This window comes from Gobio gobio (assembly GCF_949357685.1).
Source record: "Gobio gobio genome assembly, chromosome: 17".
NCBI classification, from domain to species: domain Eukaryota; kingdom Metazoa; phylum Chordata; class Actinopteri; order Cypriniformes; family Gobionidae; genus Gobio; species Gobio gobio.
In genome coordinates, this window is record NC_137110.1 from 11490127 (window position 1) to 11511203 (window position 21077).

The 21077-nt window shown below is 38.6% G+C and overlaps 1 protein-coding gene and 1 long non-coding RNA gene across 3 annotated transcripts in view; both read left to right on the forward strand.

The window, feature by feature from the left end:
• pdzrn3b (PDZ domain containing RING finger 3b) overlaps nt 1–21077 on the forward strand; it is a 127823-nt gene that overhangs the window by 33783 nt on the left and 72963 nt on the right. The gene's annotated exons all lie outside the window — the stretch shown is intronic.
• Nucleotides 8075–13885, forward strand: LOC307141197. Its single transcript, XR_013818334.1, has 3 exons — nt 8075–10304; nt 10368–12199; nt 13771–13885. It is a non-coding gene; the product is annotated as an uncharacterized lncRNA (long non-coding RNA).

Sequence of the window (21077 nt, forward strand, 5' to 3'; positions counted from 1 at the left end):
GCTGCGCACCAGTTATGATTATTACTAAACATCAGTATACTGTTGACTACCTCAGATAGACTTCTTGGAAGAGAGGTGATGTTTTGGAGGCAGTACAGCCATACTTCAAGAATCATCGTCAGCACTTTCAACGACCATAACATCTAGCATGTTCTGACTATCTCTATCTCTTCTGTTTTGGGAACAATTTGCACGGTCCTTAGACTGTCGGTCAACATTTTTATAAGCATTTGTTGTAGGAATGAGCAGACTGCTCTATGATCAAACGGCTTTTTCATGCGTGACCTTCGGACGACTCCGCTCTCCAGGAAGCCCTAACGAAGCTGAGGGTAATCAGATGACCAGGTGGGCGACTGGTCTCCTTTCAGATAGAGCTCTGATTGAATGAAAGAAAAATTTTCAGTCTTGCCTGTATGCCAGGTTTCTGGAATCTACGTGTCCCAAATGTTGGCGGATGTTTGAGTTCTTATGGTCTCCTTGAATGGATTGCTTTCATTTTTGTACTAAAATCGACCATCAATTTGACCAGAAATGCACTTCGTAGTAGAGGCCTGTCCATTTTGGCTCATGTTACACAAAAATGTGCTATAAATATGCAGTTCTTACAAATTCATGCTTAAGGGTCCTGCAATTTTCTCATAGGTTTAGTACTCCATATGAGCATATCAAACTTGGACCGTGCCATGTTTAAAGCCACAGGTTGGTGTGCGAATTGCTTCACTTATTCCATTGTGGCAAAGTCTCTCGTCAGAATGTATAATCCACCAGGTCATATATTTTCATAGAATGGCTTAGGAGGACCACTGAAGTCCTTTAGAAATGTTTGGCAACCATAAGGAGGGCGAAACATGCTCTTGCAACTCCTGGAAATGTTTTGCTTGTGGTTGGACGGGCTCATTTATCATGAAGTCAATTAGATAGAAGGCCACAGACTGGCTTGGTAAGTAGAAGAGACTGTAATTTAGGAATATGAGAGGCAGTTCTTTGTCAAATGCTTGTGTTTAGGTAATTCTAGTCTAACTCTCTGGCCACACAGTAGTATGTGGGTGCTGGCGGTGACGTGTGGTCGATGAATGAGATGACGTGATTCACGAGCTGTGGGGATCCAGACTCATGACTCTGGACCCAGTTCAGTCATATGCTGTGTTGCAACCGTACAGGGGGCCCAGTGCAAATTTAATATTTTTTCTTTTTTTGCCATACATTTGTATTTTTGCGTCTGTGTGTGTCTTTGCATTCCAGCCTCTGAAATGGCCAGAGAATTCACTGACTCACCTAAAATGTCTTTCTTTCTCTCTCTTGCTCAAATTTTCTTTCTTTTTTCCTTTTTGGAAACTGTATTTTTGATTAATGAGGTATGTTTCTGGAAGGAAATGTGCAACCTTGAGGTTCTCCCGATTGAAAAGAACAAAACAGAATGACCTAAATGCTACGTCTACAGAAACTAATGCCAGAAACCTTTAAAGACCTCTGAAGTGTTTTGACAATACTTTTACTTTTATTTTTTAAATCAATATAATGTAATGTCATGATTCATCTCGATTTTTCCAGAAGAGAAAAAATATATATTTGACATGAGTATATCTGCAAGTTTTTGTCAAGTGGATATTTTGTAATGAATTGCTATCAGTCAATATCGTAGCTATGCTCATTGATATTGGTTATTTTATTATATATGCTAATTTCCCCTATTTTTATACCATTTTAAAAGAATATACTATTTTATAATACTAAATGTTTAGAGCCATCTAATGCTCACTTAAAGTCAATCTTTACAAACACTAATAATTTAGTTAGCAAATCAGTCTTAAAATCTGTTTTTCACACTGTACATTTTAATATTGTGATCAAATTTTAACAAAAAATTTTAACAAAATTGTATTTCAATTGATATATTATGAATTTTAATATTAGTCAATAATTATTAATAATTATTATTTTGACCATATATTTATGACTGATAGGGATGAACTACAAGCCTAAATACTTCAAATTGGTTTTTTTTTTGAGGTCTTAATGCATCCTGTTCACTACAAGCAATCCATTTATCTAAATTACGTAACTTTACTGAAGAATTATTCTCTGACCTAGCACAGGAATCAAAACACAGTATTTTTAATCCCACAAGGATGAACATGTTGCAGTGCAAATGCACATTACTTACGCTTACACTTGCTCATCGAGTTGTTACATGATGCATTTCACATGTGGCTGCACTTTTGATGTGAACAGATAGCAATACTCAGGGTCAGAGTGAGCTTTCTGTCATAACTTGATTTTTGTGCAAGAGAGATTGTGTCTGTTTTCAGGTCGGCTTGTGGTGGGAAGTTTGTGAATGCTTGTTTGTGTTCTCAACGCAGCTGCGTACAGCCCATATGGGCTTGTCGGTGTTGGCGCAAGTCTGTTGTGTAACTTCTGAGCAGGACTGCACGTGGATTGGCCGCATTTGACGGTTCTGTTTTCATTGGCACTGCTGTTGTTTCTGTGAAATCAGGTGGCACTTTTAAGTTCCCAGATGACTGTGCGTCCCAACCTTATTCACTTGCATACTAGAGACTCATATTTTATGTTTTTTTTTTTTTCAAGGTGTTTATGCTGCAAGAGAACAATGCATCACAGCACAATTCGATACAACAACTACTTGATAAAATATTGTATATGCTAATTTCCTTTACATTAACATTACCTTTGCCACAATTACTCAATTTAAGTTATTGTTTAAAAACACATAATTTAACACTTTTAATATTATTTGGTTTTGGCTAAATAATATTTATATTTAGAAATTAACATGAATTTTTATATATGAATCTTTATAGAACTGTTGTGATGCCTAAATTCACTAGTAGCATTTAATCTGATCTTTTTTATTTGTTTATTTATTTGGGCAAAATGCGATAATTTTGATATTAGCTATTTATTCTTCAGCCATAAAATTAAATTAAATAATTAATAAATAATGTAAAAAATATTTAATATTTACAGTATCTGATACATTGTAAATATAAAGTGTTTTAAATTAATTATTTATTAATTATTTGAATTTTATGTAATACTTTATATCAGTTATAAGCTGATCTTACTATTGTTTTCTTATTTAATTTTCTACACATTTCTTCTTTCTTTCAGTATATATTGTCATTAATATAATATAATATAATATAATATAATATAATATAATATAATATAATTAATATAATATAATATAATATAATATAATATAATATAATATAATATAATATAATATAATATAATATAATATAATATTATAATATAATATAATATAATATAATATAATATAATATAATATAATATAATATAATATAATATAATATAATATAATATAATATAATATAATATAATATAATATAATATAATATAATATAATATAATATATATTGTCACTACCCAGCACTAACATTTATGCATTTGCAAGTTCTTATATAAAACATTTTTTTTTCATTATCCTAGCATCGAAACAGTCCAGCCAGAGTTTACTAGCAGCAGCTGGTCAGAAAACACATGACACACTGACTCAATTAAGTCCTTGTGAGTGCTTCTTTTTATATCCCTCCCCATGATGCCTTCCCTCATTCCTCGTTCATACCACAGACATGCTAATAGACAGATCTCGGTTTGATTAACACGCAGGTCCCAAAGCTGCTGATCCCTGGGCGCACACAGGAGCTGAAATAGAGGGAAGATGAGTTTGGGAACAAGCAAAGATGGAGCGAGCAAACTCTTGGGATAGAAGGGGCAGTGAACCAGTTACATCATCCTGACACTGGGATCGTTTGGAGGGAATTCATTAATTAAACAGATTTTATACATAACACACACGAATACACAATTACACTTTCTCTCCATTCTGAAGCACCTAAGGCATAGTCTTGTACCTAATGAGGCAGAATATTCCCCAGCTTCAACAATGAGACGAAACAAAGCTTCTTAAAGCCCCTGAACCGTTGCTGGTGATTAGCTCAGTACATTAAACTTAATCAGAAATCTGTCCTGTGCTTTCCCCACGGTGGAACAAGGTGAAATCATGTGTAAAAGACTTTAGACATTATAGTGGAGGAATGTTAACTAGAAAATTCAGAGGATTGTTTATTCGTTTTTTTTACGGGGTTTATTAAATTGAGGATTGGATGATGTCACTTTTAAGATGCAACATTGAAACAACTTCTTTTTTCTCTTTTAAATTTTTTTCCTTTCTCTCCCCACTTTCTTTTTTTTAAATTATGCAAACAGACAAGTACAATATTTACAAATGAGAAATTAGATGAAAATTACATAGACCAAGAAAACATACATTATGGTCAGTACGATTTGGGTATGTGTGTGTGTGTGTGTGTGTGCGTGTGTGTGTGTGTGCGTGTGCGTGCCCGTGCGTGTGTGTAACTGAAAGTGTAACTGGGTGTGGGAATGGAAAAATATTTGAATAAAGGAGCATAACCAGAGTAAAAAATAAATAAATAATAATCATTTTAAATGACAATAATAATGATGAAGATAGTAATAGTATCCCCCCAAAAAATGGAAAATGGGGTATGAGGAAGGTGACAACAGCAAAAATAATAGCAATATTAATAATAATAGTAATAATAATAACAACAATAATAATAATGATAAATCAAATTAATAAGAAATGATAAATAGTAATAATAGTATTAGCAGTAGTAGTAATGATAAACATATGAACAAATATACTAATTTCATCCGGAATGAGTGGGAGGTTAAAGGATCAGGAAGAGGACAAAAGAAATAAAAATAAAATAATAATAGTAATATTATTAATAACGGTAATATTGATACAGCCATTAATAATAAGGTATTATAAAGCTGCCTCTGATACCCCTCATGGCCATAGCACAGGATAGACCCCCGCCAGCATCATATTGCAACGGGCTATCAAGGTGAGGTGCAGCGGGGCCCAGGGGCCCAAAATCCATACCCATCCCCAGCCGTCACACACATGCCACGCTTACCCTGTCTTTGTTTTTTTATCTTCCTTTTTTTCCTTTCTTTCCTAGAAATATGGCTACTTTCATTGATATACTCATGATATTTTTATGTCGACTAGTGTATAATGCATTAAAAAAGCATGGCGTGTAGCATGGAACCAGCCCGGTGCAAAGCACAGGCCGCCATACCCACGTCTCACTTACCCTATATGTGTACCTTTTTTCTTTTTTTTTTTTTTCTTTTGCTTTAAACCTTGTTTTATGCCATAACCAACCAGGGTCCGGAAGCAGCGAAAAAAAGAAATTTTAATTAAAATTTAAATATAATTTTATAGGCATTTTATTTTGCCTATAAATTTTATCTATACATTTTTTTTTTGCCTATAAATTTTGCCTGTACATTTTTCATTAATTTTATAGGCATTTTACTCTGCCCACTTTCTGTGAATTGTAGAGTTCTACAAACAACATTCAAAATGGTTATTTATAAAAATTGACATTGATTGTACATGTACAGTGGGTCAGCTCAAATAAATGTAGAGCTTGCGGTCTGCACTAAGGATCATGTGACTCTGAAGTAATGGCTGTAGAAATTCAGCTTTGGCGTCACAGGAATAAATTACCGGATGAGATATTTACTAAAAATAGTTATACTTTTAAAAATGCATCTTAAGACCCTAGTGTTTTGCTTCATATCATTCATTTCTGTCCGTCTAGATGAATTCAAGAAAGTATCCTGTGTGTGTGAGTTTTGAGCATTGATCCTGCACTGAACTGAAAGTCACAAATACAGTTGCTGTTCTGACTATAACCAGACCACAAGGTACTACCTTACATGCCTTTGGAACTAATCACAAAATTAAAAATCAAATGTTTGAAATTAGGGTGGAAAAGTCACCCCCAATTTTCAAATTTCCTGATTGATCATTGATGTCACTTGGTAATACTTGTTCACCTTCCCACAGGATTGATCGATGAATCCTTGTGGTTGATTAGAAAATCATTTAGGAATTCAAAATGAATGCTGGAAAAAGTCATTGGAAATACTAAATCCATCACTGGGTACATGATGAGTCAAACTGCCAGCATGGCAACTTTTCTTTGTGGATGGAGGAGAACCACAAGAATGGAGGAGAAGGAGGGAAAGGAAAAGCAAAAACCAAGTGTCATAGTCACTTTTCAAATCTTAGGGCCCTGTCATAATGTCTAAAGCCCATGGCGCAAGTGCACTTAGGGTGTGTCCGAATCCACTTTTGCTAGTTTAACAATGGGGGAAAAAAACGGTCTGTGCACCAGGCGCATGGTCTAAAAGGGTTGTCCCCATTCTCTTAATGATTCTCTTAACGGTAATCTTGGGAATGCTTCTATTTTCTTTGTATCTAATGGGTATTAATATACAACTTGGTATGTAATCGAATGGGGAAAGACTGAAATCTCCAAAGCTGTTTGCCAGTATTATATAATAGAGTAATATAATTTGCTGCTGGTTCCAGTTAATGTGCATTCTTGTTTTACAGTAAACTAGTCTCTTTTAGCAAGCTGGTTGGCTTTTTTTGACTGAAAGGCGGGACTTCCATTCCATTCTCACATTCATTTGTATCTAATTTTTAAAATATCACGTTGAGGTTTTGGTTTGGTTGCACACAGCTTTCTGGTACATTCGGAAAACCATACAGTCGTCTTTTAGCATGAACCTTCTCTCTCTCTGTCTTTGTTTGGTCTGTTAATCATGATCTAAATATGCCTTTGTCCTTCAGCTTTGGGTGAAGTACAAGGATTTCACTCCAGTTGTTTGATCACTGTCAGATGTTTATCTCTAAAGGCATCACCACATGCAAAAACCCACATCAAAATGAAGCACGTTGAACCTTTATAATGGAACACAATGAGTGGGATTGAGTCACAGTGAGGTAAAGCTGCTCAGAACTGGATAAATCATCATAATCACACCAGATGTCCTGATCCAGCCTCTACTGAACACCAGCCCAGCGTTCTTCTCAGCTGTTCCACTCAGCCCGGCCAAACTCTCCGTGCTTTGCTTATCTGCTCATATCGGATTCAGTTTTGAATCACTGCTCACTTGAAGCCAAGCTCAGCTGCTATTCAGCTGGCTGTGTGGTCCACGGGTACCACATTGACACGCAGCACAATAGACCACCAGTGACAAGGAAAGATGCCCGACTCGCTGCCAGCTAGTTGCTCCAACAGACAGAAGATCTAGTGTTTGGAGGATTGCCTGTTGCTATTGGATTTACAGCATTTCCATTTGATAAAAGAAAGAATTGTAGTAAATCATAGACAGGATAGCTGCAGATTGGAGTAATGGGCGTGCCAAAAGGTAGGGGCGTGCCAAAAGTTACACAGGGCTAGAACAGAAACTAAGGCCCAATCCCATTTCTACCCCTTAGCCCTTCCCTTTCCCCTACCCCTTCGTTTTGCGCGTTCACGTGAAGGGGTAGGGGTGTCTCGATTCTTTTTTGGCTGGAGTGGTAGGGGTAGGGGTAGGGGTAAGGGGAAGGGCCAGATAGCCCTTCAAACTAAGATTTTTCAGGACCACACTTCGAACGAAGGGGTATGAGGAGTTTCACTCCACCGACTACCGTGCTGCATAGAATGTGTGTGTGTTACCACTCGGGATCGATCACTTGTGTGTCGCCTGGCTGCCCGTTTCTCCGTAGCTTGCTAAACGCACTATTTGGGTGATTTGAACACCTATTAATAAAAGTTTAAAAATATATATCTGGTCATCCTTCATAACGCAGTCGATATTTACATCACATATCGTCTGTAAACTCTCGCGTTACCAAGGCAACGACTGACTTGAAGTATAACGTATGAACATTATCGCAGCACCAAAGTAGAAAACGAAACCATATCCGTACCGGTCGGCTCGGATCAGCACGGAATGGAACGGTTAATAAACAAAGAGAACAGTTTGGTCCAATGGAAAAGCGGCTTCACTAGTCTTGTATGTTCTGTATCATTCTGTATCATCTTAGGAAACTCTGGCTCATATGTTTTTGAACTGAAAACGAGCGGCATTTTATTAAGTCCAAATACGGCGCAAAACTCTGTTGGGAGTGAGTAATTTGTTAAACGTGCTCGCGCCTGATTTCTGTGAGATATAGCCTCCGCACTTCATTGCTGTTCATACTGGTTAAATGTCACAGGACATTATAATAAAATAAACGGGGTATGACATGTAATGGTATAGTAGTGGTGTCCCATTTCTTAGGGGAATATTTTCACCCCTACACCTTGGCACTCTGTTTCAAGGGGCAAGGGGAACAGGTAGGTGTAGGGGTAGGGGAAGGCGAAGGGGTATAAAATATAATTGGGATTTTGCCTAAACCCTAGCCCTACTACACACGCTAACAGGCTGATTTTGCGACTAATTTTAAAGACCTTTCGGCACGCTCGCTACCTTCCGGCACGCCCATTACTCTGCCCTCCAGATACCCACACTTGCTGAAACCAACGTATTTGGTTGAGTGTTACTTTTACAAGCTGAAGTTCAGCCATGTGTGTTTGTTCTTTGCAGCGATGTTTCTTTAGTTCACTAAACGGTGGCAAAATTTCAATGCAAAAACCTGAATCCAGTTTTTCCAGATGCTAAATACACTGAAATAATGCTGAGTCATGAGTTGTTTTGTTTCATCCAAGTGTGCCGCAAAAGTCCTGAAAAGTAAAGCCAAAACGTTTCGATCACCCCCAGGTGAACCCCGCCCTCTCCATGTAATCTAATGGGACGCGAGATTACACTTCAAATTATTTTCTTCCAAAGATGATTTCCTTTATTTTAGGTCGTTTTTATCACGCTGATGTAATTTCAAGTGTTCGTTTTTTTTTCATATGTTTGGTTTTAGTTAGTTATTTGATGCTATAAAAACGGGAGTGTGACGTCATGATTGACAGCTGAGATTGACAACTTCACTGAGGCACCAACAGACTTTTTTCAGGATTTTCGGGAGGAAATCAGAGCTTTAAATTTAATTTCTACATTTCCATAACTGTTTATTTCACACCGACATGAGTGGTACTGCAATAAACTGTACTAACTGATTCTGCGGGAGTGCGGGCAGGGCCTTGATCCCACGCTTCCACCCACTTTTTAAGACCAATGATATTGGACCCACTCACTTTTACCGTCTCCATTTCAGCGCATGTCTGTTCACCTACCCCTAACGATAAACACTTTATTATTAAACACATATTAGATGCTTTATTTCTACTTTTAGAATATTTTCTTCATTTTTATTGAAAATAAATGCCTTTCCAATCTGAAATGTTATGGGGAAAATGGAGCAGAGTTCGGCAAAAGGCGGATTCGAACCTCAGGTTGGTTTGCGTCAACTTTCAGCCATGTGCCTTACCCCTACACTATTGCCGCTGTGTATAATTAGGTGTTTTCTGTTATTTTGCCTGGCCCAAACAGATGTTTAGTACACAAAGTGGGCTATTTGCACTTAGTGTAAATGCCATCTACTCCAGTAAAATGTTTCTGGGGGAGTACCCACCCACATTTTTTTTTACTTTCGACACCGATGTGCTCATTACTACGCAGACTCAGGTCCCGAGTTCACTACTGATGTCAGTGCTATATTGGAACATTATAGACTGTAAAAAAAGATGGATGACGTACACTGCACTCTTCAGTTTCATCCCAAATGCGCCTCTTTTATATGTTAGTTAGGCTCATTATAGATGGTCCATATTCACAAAACTCATCACTATTTGCCTGGAGCAAACAGGCAGTAGACATAATTTTGCTTATAATAGATGTTTGTGTGATGTTATTTAGTGATCATGATGGTAATTCATGAAATGATGATAAAATTATAGAGAACACATGCTTTTTTTTTAGCATTTTAAAGAGCCAGTTTAGGTGTTAAGATTGCTGTTGTTGATACGGTGTTTGCGCCTTTAGATGATTTGCATTATTCCTACAGTGAATCTGGCACTCTAACATGTAGAAAGCGTGTGCAAATAAGCGACACTATCAGCAGGTGCAATTAATTCTTAGTGAATTGTATGTTTTTATTACCAATTCATCTCCTACAAAGGAAAATGCTGGTTTGCTATTTTTTTCCCACTACTTTGGCAAAGGAACAGCTGGCACACTGCTAACATTTCCCCACACAGCTGTGCTTCTCATATAACAAGGGTTTGTTTTGAGTTGTTGTAAGGTAAAGCCAATATGAGATTGTCATTTGGTGCCTTGAGTATTGCATATGGAAAGCTTGGAGAAATGAATATATTATTTTTACCCTAGCAAGTAGCAACAATCCACTCAACTTGGCCACCGCCCTCAACACCCTAGCATTGTGCCGTTTTGCATGGGTAATCACCGCTTACATTTTACTTAGTGTAAAAATCTACTTAATTCGAATTAGTAACAAGCAGGAGTATTTGGTCAAAACAGATTGCTAAACAGCTTGTTTATAGTCAGGCTACACAACACGTTTCCTTACAAAAAATCTTTTTCCCTCTCTTTGATTTTATTGCATTTCCCTTGACTGAGTACGAGATTGGATTCCTTTTTTCTTTTGTTGGATTTGTTACTGGTAGGAATAAAGGTTGCAAAAGTTTGCTTGCATAAATGGCTCCGACCAAATTGTGGAAAATAAGATTCGCATCACAAGTCCCCAACTGAAAACTCTGTGGAAGATAGTGGGCCCCTTACACCACATCAGATGTCTTCGGCAGCTCAGATGCTTGACAGGTCAGACACATAGGCCCTTGTGCCAGCCATGTGTTGATTCACAGATAGCCTTTCTGTCCGACAGCTCAAAAAAGGGTCATACTTTGCATTCTTGCCCGGAGCCTCTGTTCTCTGAGGATGACCTTCACGCTATCTGTCTATCAGAAGAGCTCTGGGTGCCAGGGACGGAGGGAGGGAGGTTGGGGGATGAAGGGGTATCTCGCTGACCTACGAGTCTTACTCATATCCCAGTCGTGAGCTGGTCACAAAGACTTGGAACGACGAGAAAGGCTGAATGTTACTGATGTAAGGCAAAGTCTTGGGCATTAGGCATGGAGATGTCATTGAGGCTTGTCCCTTTGGACTGGGCAGAGGTTCTCTAAGCCGAGAGGAAGTGGTTTGAGGGGAAGGGAAAGCCTAGTGGGGCTGGGTCCACTTCAGAGACAAGCCTGGCCCCAATGGGACGGAGCAAGTCCGTTTGATGTTCTGCCACAAATGCAGGTTCTCATGAGCCTTGCTGCAAGCACACACTCACGCAAACAGCTGGATGGAAAATAAAGCAAACGGAAATGTCTCGAGCCATCAAGCGTAAAGCTTCCACATAAGCGCCCAACATGTCAAGTCCGGTTTATTAAATCAGACTCTTATCTTTATTTGCATTATGATTATGCATCACCCTACATTTACAAAGCTGAGGGGCTCGGCTCCAAATGACTTATTGTGACGTTATCACATCTAAACAGTGGGTGTGGGAACTGCGCTTTCATGTAGGCTGTCTATCTCTCTTAGGGATCAAACCTCGTTCACTTTCAAGGGGGTTAAGCCTAGAGCAATGAAAACAACATGGGAATCAGACAAAGGAGGGAAAAACTGGTCACTATTTCAGCTTCATGATGTTGCAGATATTAGTGAAGTTTATCAGAAACTGATAACGATACATTTCAGTTCTACATGTAACTGAATAATCATAAAATAATTCTTCTGTAATATTTTTTTTGTTGTAATCACCAGCAGCAGCCTTTTTTCAGATTCTTCGAGTTTATTAAAATTCTCTACCCCCATTTTTCTCGCCAAATACTTAGGTGTTCCTAGAGGTCTTGTAAACCCTGATTTGCTAACATGCTGCAGCTAATTGAGAGGGGCTTCTCTCCTTGTACACAATAACAGCTGAGGTCCAGAGATGTCATGCCTGCACTAATCAACATCAACTGCCTGCAAATTACCAACACATGCTGCTCACTTAGTGCTGGAGGTGGGACCCAGGCAAGTGGCTGTAAGTCACACAGAAGACTGTAAGACACCATAAAGTACTTGAACTGGAAAAGTGTGATTTCCATGTTGGCTCAGCCCTGAAGTAGGCCTAGAAGTTTCCCTCATGTGTTTATTTGTAGGTTAACAAACAAGAGTTTGTGAGTTTACTTGTGCCTTGCGTTTTAGACAATATTTTCTCTAAGTATGCACTTCTCATTTTTATTCCAAAAAATGTGTTTCAGTCCACATAGTTTTATGTGAATTTTGGGATAATCCATTGAATGTGCTGCAGGGCTCCAGACTAACTTTTTTCACTAGGAGCACAGTGGCCCCCAACTGAAAATTTTAGGGGCACAACCAGAAATTTTAGTGGCGCACACCGTAAATCAACATGCTAATCAAATCTACTAATTTCCACTGTATTACTAATAGGGATGGGTATCGTTAAGGTTTTAATGGTATTACTACTCTTACCCATACTGCTTATCGATCCGGTACTTTAACAGTATTCTTACCGGTTCTTTTTATTATACTTTTTTTTTTTTTATAAAAAAAACAAAAAACAAAACATAATTTAGAACATAATTAACATGGCTTTATAATCTGAAAAGTAAAATATATATAGCAAAAGAAACCGCAAAGTTTGGGCACTAACATCAATATTACAGTAAAGAACAAACCTACAAAGAAATCTTATAAAGTAATGAAATGTAAAATAACACTGCATAGTTTTCACTGTATAAATTGATAGATTAATGCTTATAAAAGCTAAAGTTATTAATTCAAGAGATGTGAATATTTTCTATTTGTCTTTTGTTCGATTCGAATCAATGGCTCAATCGTCAGGTTTATTAGACGCTGCCCCTTTAAGACCGATCGAATGTAGAACTAATAATATCATATTCTCCTATTTCTCCAAACTATTTACGCCCATTTAAGATATAAACTGTTAAAAATAACTTCTCTCCAATCCGGTCAATTTGACACCGGCTATTTGTTGTTTATTTGATGGTTTAGACCATAGACCGTAAAAAAATAGACGCGCACACGAAGCCTACAATATTAAGTGCAAGCCGCTCCATTTCGCAGCACACACACATAAGCCGCCTTTTGAAGTTGGAAACAGCGTCTCTTGCGCGGATTATTGTGCATTTAATAGCTCTTTATTATCAAACACATCCCGCAGTTTAGCAACAGTAGAGACTGCAGTTTACAACAATCACTGATTCTGACGATTAGGTTTAGGGAGAAATGACAGCTCAGCTGTGAAAGGAAGGATGAGCTCGACGGAACACGGCTATAGGAATAGTTTTACCTCATATATCTTCTTTTTATAATTCTTGGAAGCCAAAATCGAAAATAAAATTAGATTAATATCACAGCACATCCCTAAAGTTTAAGCAGACTAAACTTCTGTGTAGTTCTCTTGGCCATCGTCACTCATTAAAGCTGACTGTGGTGTTGTGTTCGCTGTAGCTCCACGTGAGAGCTCGCTCGCTTTCTCTCTCTCTCTCTCTCTCTCTCTCTCTCTCTCTCTCTCTCTCTCTCTCTCTCTCTCTCTCTCTCTCTCTCTCTCTCTCTCTCTCTCTCTCTCTCTCTCTTCTGGATTGCGAATGGCAAAAATGCATCACGGACTAATTATTTAATATTATCTCATATAGAAACGGCTGGCAAAGATAGAATTTGCCAGACATAACGTCTATCAATTATAATTAGTAAGTGTATTTTCTTAATTTCTCCAGTACCGACAGCAGGCAAATTTACTGGGGCGCACATGTGCGACTGGACGTAAAATTCAGTCGCACACTCTCAAATTTTAGTCGCAAAATGCGACCATTTAGTCGCACTCTGGAGCCCTGTGCTGGATGAAAACAATAATAATAAAAAAATAATAAAAAATTATTCAGTAGGGGTACATGCGCATATTTACCTTAAGCCTACGTTAGTGACCACAAAGCTGTACACAGTTAAGAAAAATAACATCCATTTCTGTTTTCCCAATTAGCAACTTACTGTTGCAGTCATGATTTAGATTCACGCAAAAGTTCACCCGTTCCCCTCTCAGGAACCCATAAATTTTGCTGAACAACCCAGCCGTCAGTGTGAGGAAAAGAACATGAAGCATCGACTACTTCACACGCACAGATTACTGCCTTTAATTTCATTAGCAGGCCTGCCTCCGCTCCATCTGTTGCCGGCAGTCACAGCATGGACTGGAAACGTAATTGTAAATGAAATATTCAGACTTTTTTTTTCTCTCTCATTTAACGATTTTCACTCTTTTGATTTACGTATCTGCTGAGTTGACATCTCATGTGGTCTGACTTTGCCAGGCTCAGTGGAAGGCCTGAGTTATGACCGCAATAGTTTACGTCCAGCTGGAGCTAAGACAGCTCTTTGCCGAGTCATTTTTAATAGGAGAAGCAGATGATCTTATTTTTGGCTTTGCTGTAGGTACATTAACATCATTTATTCCAGACTGGTTTTAAGCTTTTTCTGGTGGGTGGCCTCTGTGTTTGAAGCCAAGTCATCTTGGACACCTAGAAACTGACCGACCACTCCACCCAGCAACTTGTTTTATATGAATTACATGCTATCTCAGCCTTGGGTCAGAGGATGTGTTGCGTATTATCCATGAAATCACTTTTTTTGTTTGCACCTATTGTTGCTCTGTTTATTGGCCTACACTTACTTACTGTCCATTTGGTTGAGTTTTAAAGCTGCAGGGGAAATCTTGTGACTTCTTTTCTTCAATTAAATAAGACTTTTTTTTATTTGTTACCCTGGACCACAAAACCAGTCATACGTGTAGTGTACGTGTATACGTGTAATATATATTGAGATTTATACATCAATAAGCTTTCCATTGATGTATTGTTTGTTTGGACAATAGGACAATATTTAGCCAAGATACAACTATTTGAAAATCTGGAATCTGAGGGTGCAAAAAATCTGAATATTGAGAAAATCGCCTTTAAAGTTGTCCAAAAAGTCCTTAGCAATGCATATTAATACTAATAATACATTTTGTATAGGTTTACGGTAGAAAATTTACAAAATATCTTCATGGAACATGATCTTTACTTAATATCCTAAGGAATGTTGGCATAAAATGAAAAAATATTATATTAATATTAAATATTAAAATAATAATAATTTTGACCCAAACAATGTATTGTTGGCTATTGTCACAAATATACCTGTGCGACTTATGACTGGTTTTGTGGTCCAGGGTCACAAGTTGCATGTGGCCAGATCGGAGTTTGGCTTTTAGTCACTTTTGCCAGCACGTTTCACATTTTTTTGTCATGTGTGAGACTGAAGTTGGATCATGTTTTTCGTGAGGGCAGTATGCAAATCTGAAATCCAGGCTTGTGAGCCATTCAGAGTTAAACTGAGAATACAATAGAATTCAAATTAATTGAAGTTCTTCACACATTTTTTTAACTAGAAAAGCAAAGTTTGACTTTATGGGTGCTGGCTTGACAAAGTCTTGTTTGCAGGAATATGGGCCTTGAAGTTTGAGTAAAAGGTGATTTATAGATATGGATGGATGGATGTAATGCCATCTTTTTTTATTTAGATATTTTATTAGATTAATTATATTAACTTCTGTGAACCAAGATTAAAGAACTTTGGATTTATGAAAAGTCACATTTCGTGTTTGTTTTACACTTAACAGATTTGAGGGGGAAAAAATGTGTTGCCTGTCTGAACAAGGCCTAATTTCTTGACTGTCGTGTTCTTGAGATGTTTAAATAGAGATGACATTTGAGCTGAGGTTGCAAGGTGGGCTCAGAGGTCAATGTTCTACATACACTGACATTTCTTCCTTTGCGTTTTCTCTTGTTGCTGCAGCATTTCAAACAAAACCCCCCACTGCAGCATCCATTGTAAATGGATGACAGAGTTAATTTGTCACTTACTAGTCTTGACATGAATAGTCAACCCATAAAAGTAGTGTTTCTTATCTTTCGAAACATCACATTTTTCTATTTTAGTATTTAGTGTAATTTCTATGAACTACTAGAACTTTAGTCCCCACGTATCCTGTAAAGAGATGTACTATGGTTTGATGTGTGGATATAAGGCTCAGTTCTCATGAGTATCCGTGTTCAAACGGAGCTCGATATTTGTTCGATCTAATCTGTGATCCCTTGCACTAGATTTCTGAATGCCGTCATATGCTTTGAAACACCAGCTGGCATGTGCGCTATTTCATCCGCATTAACATATCAAGGTTCTGAGATGTGTAATTTATCAGGCTTCAGGTCTTGTCATGGGAAATAAGCTACTCTACCTTCTCCCAGTAGCAGTCACCAACGCTAGAAAGCCAATACTTTTGAAGAGGGCACACTGGCACGCTGTGTAATATTATCTACATGCATGCCTTACTTTGTAGATTTATGCTGATAACCACCAATGACACGGTTCAGTCTTTTGGCATGGCTGATGCTAGTGAACATCTGAGAAGCCTGCTGACTGCTCATTAACAGATTTTATTATTAGCCAACCTCGGTTACTGGCATGTCTTCGGTGGGCCTGTGCTTCTGACATGTCTAACAAATCACCATCCTGTTGATCTAGTGAATCCAATCGCTTTGAATTGGAATGCATCTGCACACATGCTCACAGCTGTTTTCGGGAACTTTACAAAAGCGCAATCTTCTGGGAAGGGCATAATGCGAAGAGCAGAGCATCCACATGTTGCATCTGTCACTATTCTGAGTCCTTAGCTTCGTTCTATGTGGTTAGCAGACCCTAGCTCAATGGCTTTTTGACTCGGTTCTTCTGTTTGTTTACAACATGTGTTCCTCACCAGCAACGGGCTGCTGCAAACCCCCAGCCTGCTGCTTGTGACATGGGGTTTTAATTATGGCCAAGTCTGTGAAAAGTTTTTTTTTTTTTTTTTTTTTTTTTTTTTTAAATGTCCACATTCATGCTAGCCTGGAGCCTAGCAGACCCTAGCTCCTTACAGAGGCCCTGAACAGAGAGACTCTTGTGCGGCCCTGTGTGAGCGCGTTGGCTCTCATGGGAAAAAAATGTGAGAAATGTCTCGGACTAAGAGTTAAGAGAGTTTTCTGCAAGGGACATTATCTTACACTGTCAAAAAAGGTGCAAAATTTGTAACTTTAGAAGTACAACAGCTTGTCACTGTGGCAGTATCCTTAAAGGGACAACTTTGTACCTTATCTACCCCTACAAAGTGCATATTAGTAGTAAAATGTACACTTGAAATGCTAACATGAAGCTATTAGGGGTAAATAAGATATCCCTTTGAGTGACAAGCTCTTGTACCCCTAAAGGTGGAAAAATTATTGCATGTTTTTAATGAGACTGTAGAAGCGAGAGAAACAGTTTTTCATTGTAAAAGTAGTTAGGTGGTCTCTGTAAAGCTGCTTTGAAACAATCTTGTATAAAGCACTATATAAATAAAGGTGACTTGACTTTGAAAAGCAGTTAATTTATAGTGATGGCGATTCTTCTATTCGTGGTGTTGCACACCTAAATGACCATATCTCATACCTCTTAAAAGCTCGGAAGACCAGCCAAAGGACACAATGCATGTGGACATTCAATCCACATTCATATCGTCCTTGATATGCTGTGCGATGAGATATTTACAAGTGTCAACAGGATTCTTTCTGGGGACATTTGATCCGTTTCCTTTCGGACAGATGTCGTCTTCACCTCATCAATGTCGCACTGTTTTTAGGTCCTGTGTCCCGCTTTGGAATGGTGCTAATCAGAGGCAGGTTAGTTTTATAGCTCTATTTCCCTGTAGTCTGCAGAAGAGATCAGCATGATCCCTCCCCACCAAATCTGCAGCTCCAGAGTGGCCATAAGTCACCATAATGGCCGCATTTTACCCAAATCCATTGTCCGAATAGGATATTGTGTTAACTGACTGCTTGGACAGACCTGAAAAGAGAGGCAGGAATTGAACGGAAGAGATGGAGGGAGGAGTTTTGGGGGGGAAATAAGAAGGATCAGCACAGCTGTATTTGCAGCTGAATGCAGTCCACGGTCTTGATTGGCCACATCTGGCATCATTATGACCACATTTAGACCACGAAAAGCGGACATCCTTTTGACATTGCTCCTTTTGCCAGTGTGTGAATCTAGCTCTCTTGTATCCATCAGAGCGGCTTGATCATTTCTAACCCTTCGTTCTGTAGTCAACCGTGCTGGTTATGTGATCCATATGGAGATTGTGGCTAGCAATGCTAGATTTAACCAACACGACCTTCTCGTGACATGTGGGACCTGGTTTTCATTGCCCTTCACCCTGTAAGCAAGCGCAAGTGTGAAATGTGATACCTCCCAGACAAAGCGTTTTTGGCCTGAACCCTAGACCTGGAAAGTCTGAGAAGATACAGAGACCGGATGATAAACTGTGGTCCTGACCTGTAGAAAATGAGAATGAAGGAGATACATAGAGGCTTTTGAGAACAGAGGTGTTTTTGGGGAGAAAAGATTTTGGGAGTGCTCCATGGCTGTGGATCTGCACCCCTCCCCCCGGAGGAACAGCGTTTCCTGCCGCAGCTCTCGGCTGAAATCAGATTCCCAACCTTGCTCAGGCCTTGTTTTTCTTGGCACGGGCCACGCAGAGACACTCACAGAGAACTGCTGTCAGAGTCTTCACCCCTCGTTTTCTCTTTCTCCCATTCCTCTTTTTCATCGCTGTCTCCTCCTCACCCACTTCGGTTTTTCTCATTCGTTTGAAAGAAGCAGCATCCAGTACTCTCTCACCAGGTTTTTTTCTTTTTTGTTGTTGGCCGTAACCTGATCTGTCCTCACACTGCACACATTTTAATAACATTTAAACATCTCCAGATGCAATTCAAAAATAAAGCGGCACAAACGTTAGCTGGAGGCTTTGCGGTTTCACGCTCTCATTTTTTTTGAACATCGGCTGTTGAGTTATGCGAGATCTTTCTTCGTTCTCTGCCGGCAGTTATCTTTATGCGCTCCATTATTTAGATACAGGACCCAAAGGAAAACACAGTCCGCTAACAAATATTCACCATAACCAGAACACACTATTTTTTTCATTATCCTAATTTATTTACCTCATTGTTAAGGAAATTTTGGACGTTACTTATGTAAGCATAGGAGCGTCTTAAAGGTGCAGTTAGCAATTTTTGACAAACGCTGAAAGTGGATCGGACCGAGCACCACAACACACTTGTAGCCAATCAGCAGTAGGGGGAGGTTCAGTCATGATGGGGGAGGAGAGAGTGAGCTGAGCAAGAGGGAGATTTGAAGAAAGACTGTAGAAAGAGAGATGGCTGAGAGACATTTAAAAAAGAGGAGAGCTCAGAGGAATATCACTGGAAAAAGAAGGGTTATGATCAGGCGAGAGCTCTAGGACCCGCGTGACCGAAGCGAGAAGGCCTTAAACAGATGCCAAGGTTGTGTTGTTTCTGCTCTATATGTGAGTAAGATTGGTTTTTAGTGTCATGTCAGGAGCTGGTGTGCTGCTAGCGACTAACAATGAACTCTTGCTTTTATAGACTCTTGTGTACTGTATGTTCATCTTCGCTTTATTTTTCTCAAAGCATTATTTTGCTTCACTTTTGCTATGATAAAAGAGACACTCTTGGTTTGCTTGTTCATTCATTGATATTGATCACGCAATGATTTTACGCAGCGCCTGAAAATAGGCTAACTTCCGTCAACATAACCAATGTGACAACCTGCTTGCACAGAGAGCGTGCTGGGGACTATTTCCAGGCACTGCGTAATATCATTTATAAATACATACACACACATGCATGTATACATTTAAGAAAAATTTATATTTGTTATATTTATTTAATACAAATACAACATATTTTCTTAAATGTATACATGCGTGTGTGTGTGTGTGTATTTATATATACACTAAAAAATGCTGGGTTAAAAAAAAACGAAGTTGGGTTGAAAATGGACTAACCCAACAATTGTGTTTTAACCCAGCGATTGGGTTCTTTTAACCCAGCAATTGGGTTGTTTTAAGCAAACATTTAACCCAACCCAATTGCTGGGTTAGTCCATTTTTTATTTTAACCCAGCATTTTTTAGAGTGTACGTAATAATTATACACAGTACACTCACATATATTATGTAAACACAAACTTTTATTTTGGATGTGATCAATCGTGATTGCCCAGCACTAATTATATTATATGTATTATATTATATTATATTGGCAGGCTAAATTATAGCTTTCTGCTGGTATATGCTTTATCCTTGATTTGTACCAGTAAAGATGTTTCCGCAAATCCGATTATTCATTTATTTATTTATTTTGGCCAGTTTTTCTGTATTGCAAATGGCAGTTTGCATACCAGTGGCCCCCTTTCAGCCTCTGGCTAGGAAAAATGACCACCTCTGTGTTTGCAGGACCATAAAAAAGGGTTTCAGTCTATAGTTGTCTGTCAGTGTCTCACACTGTGGGTGCCTTATTGACACTATGGACTCTGGAAGTGTAAGTATGTATGTGTTTCTTACTTTCTCAAGAGGAGGGGCCATTGAAACAGACTGAGCTCATCAGGAGAGCTAAACAGTCCCACATTTAAGGGAATTAGGAGAGATAGGCTTCTAGGCTATGTTTAGTGTGTGTTTGTATGCTACTAACATGCCGCTGAGCTCCTAAAAAGATTTTTTATCACATCACTGGGCATCTCTTCTTCTCTTACCTACAGCAGAGCTTCAAATTAACTCCATATGATGTTTGACGAAGTTACCGAATCACAAGATTACACCAGCATTTGACTTTCTGCGTCACACTCATGAAAAGTTTTCCATTGTTTTCCGAGAGTTGGTGGGGGTTAATTTAACCTCACATTATCCATTTAACGCCCCCTCCCCACCCGACCCGACTGAGTGATTATACTATTATGTCTATTTATAAATAGACAACGAAACCTTGTAAAACTATTGGCAGACCACATTCAAAATCCCAAAGAGCAGTCAAAACAAAGATATTTTGAATGGATAGCAAATCAGAAACAGTCGTTGGATGAGCAGCTGTCCGGTTTTACTTTAACAGCCCTCATTTTACAATCCCTAACGCATACAGCGCAATTATTAACCGCTGCACCGGTTGACGCTGTTGCTGTTTTGTTGTGCATGACTGTGCTATAGCTTGTTGTATGCGGGGGCTCTCAGTGCTT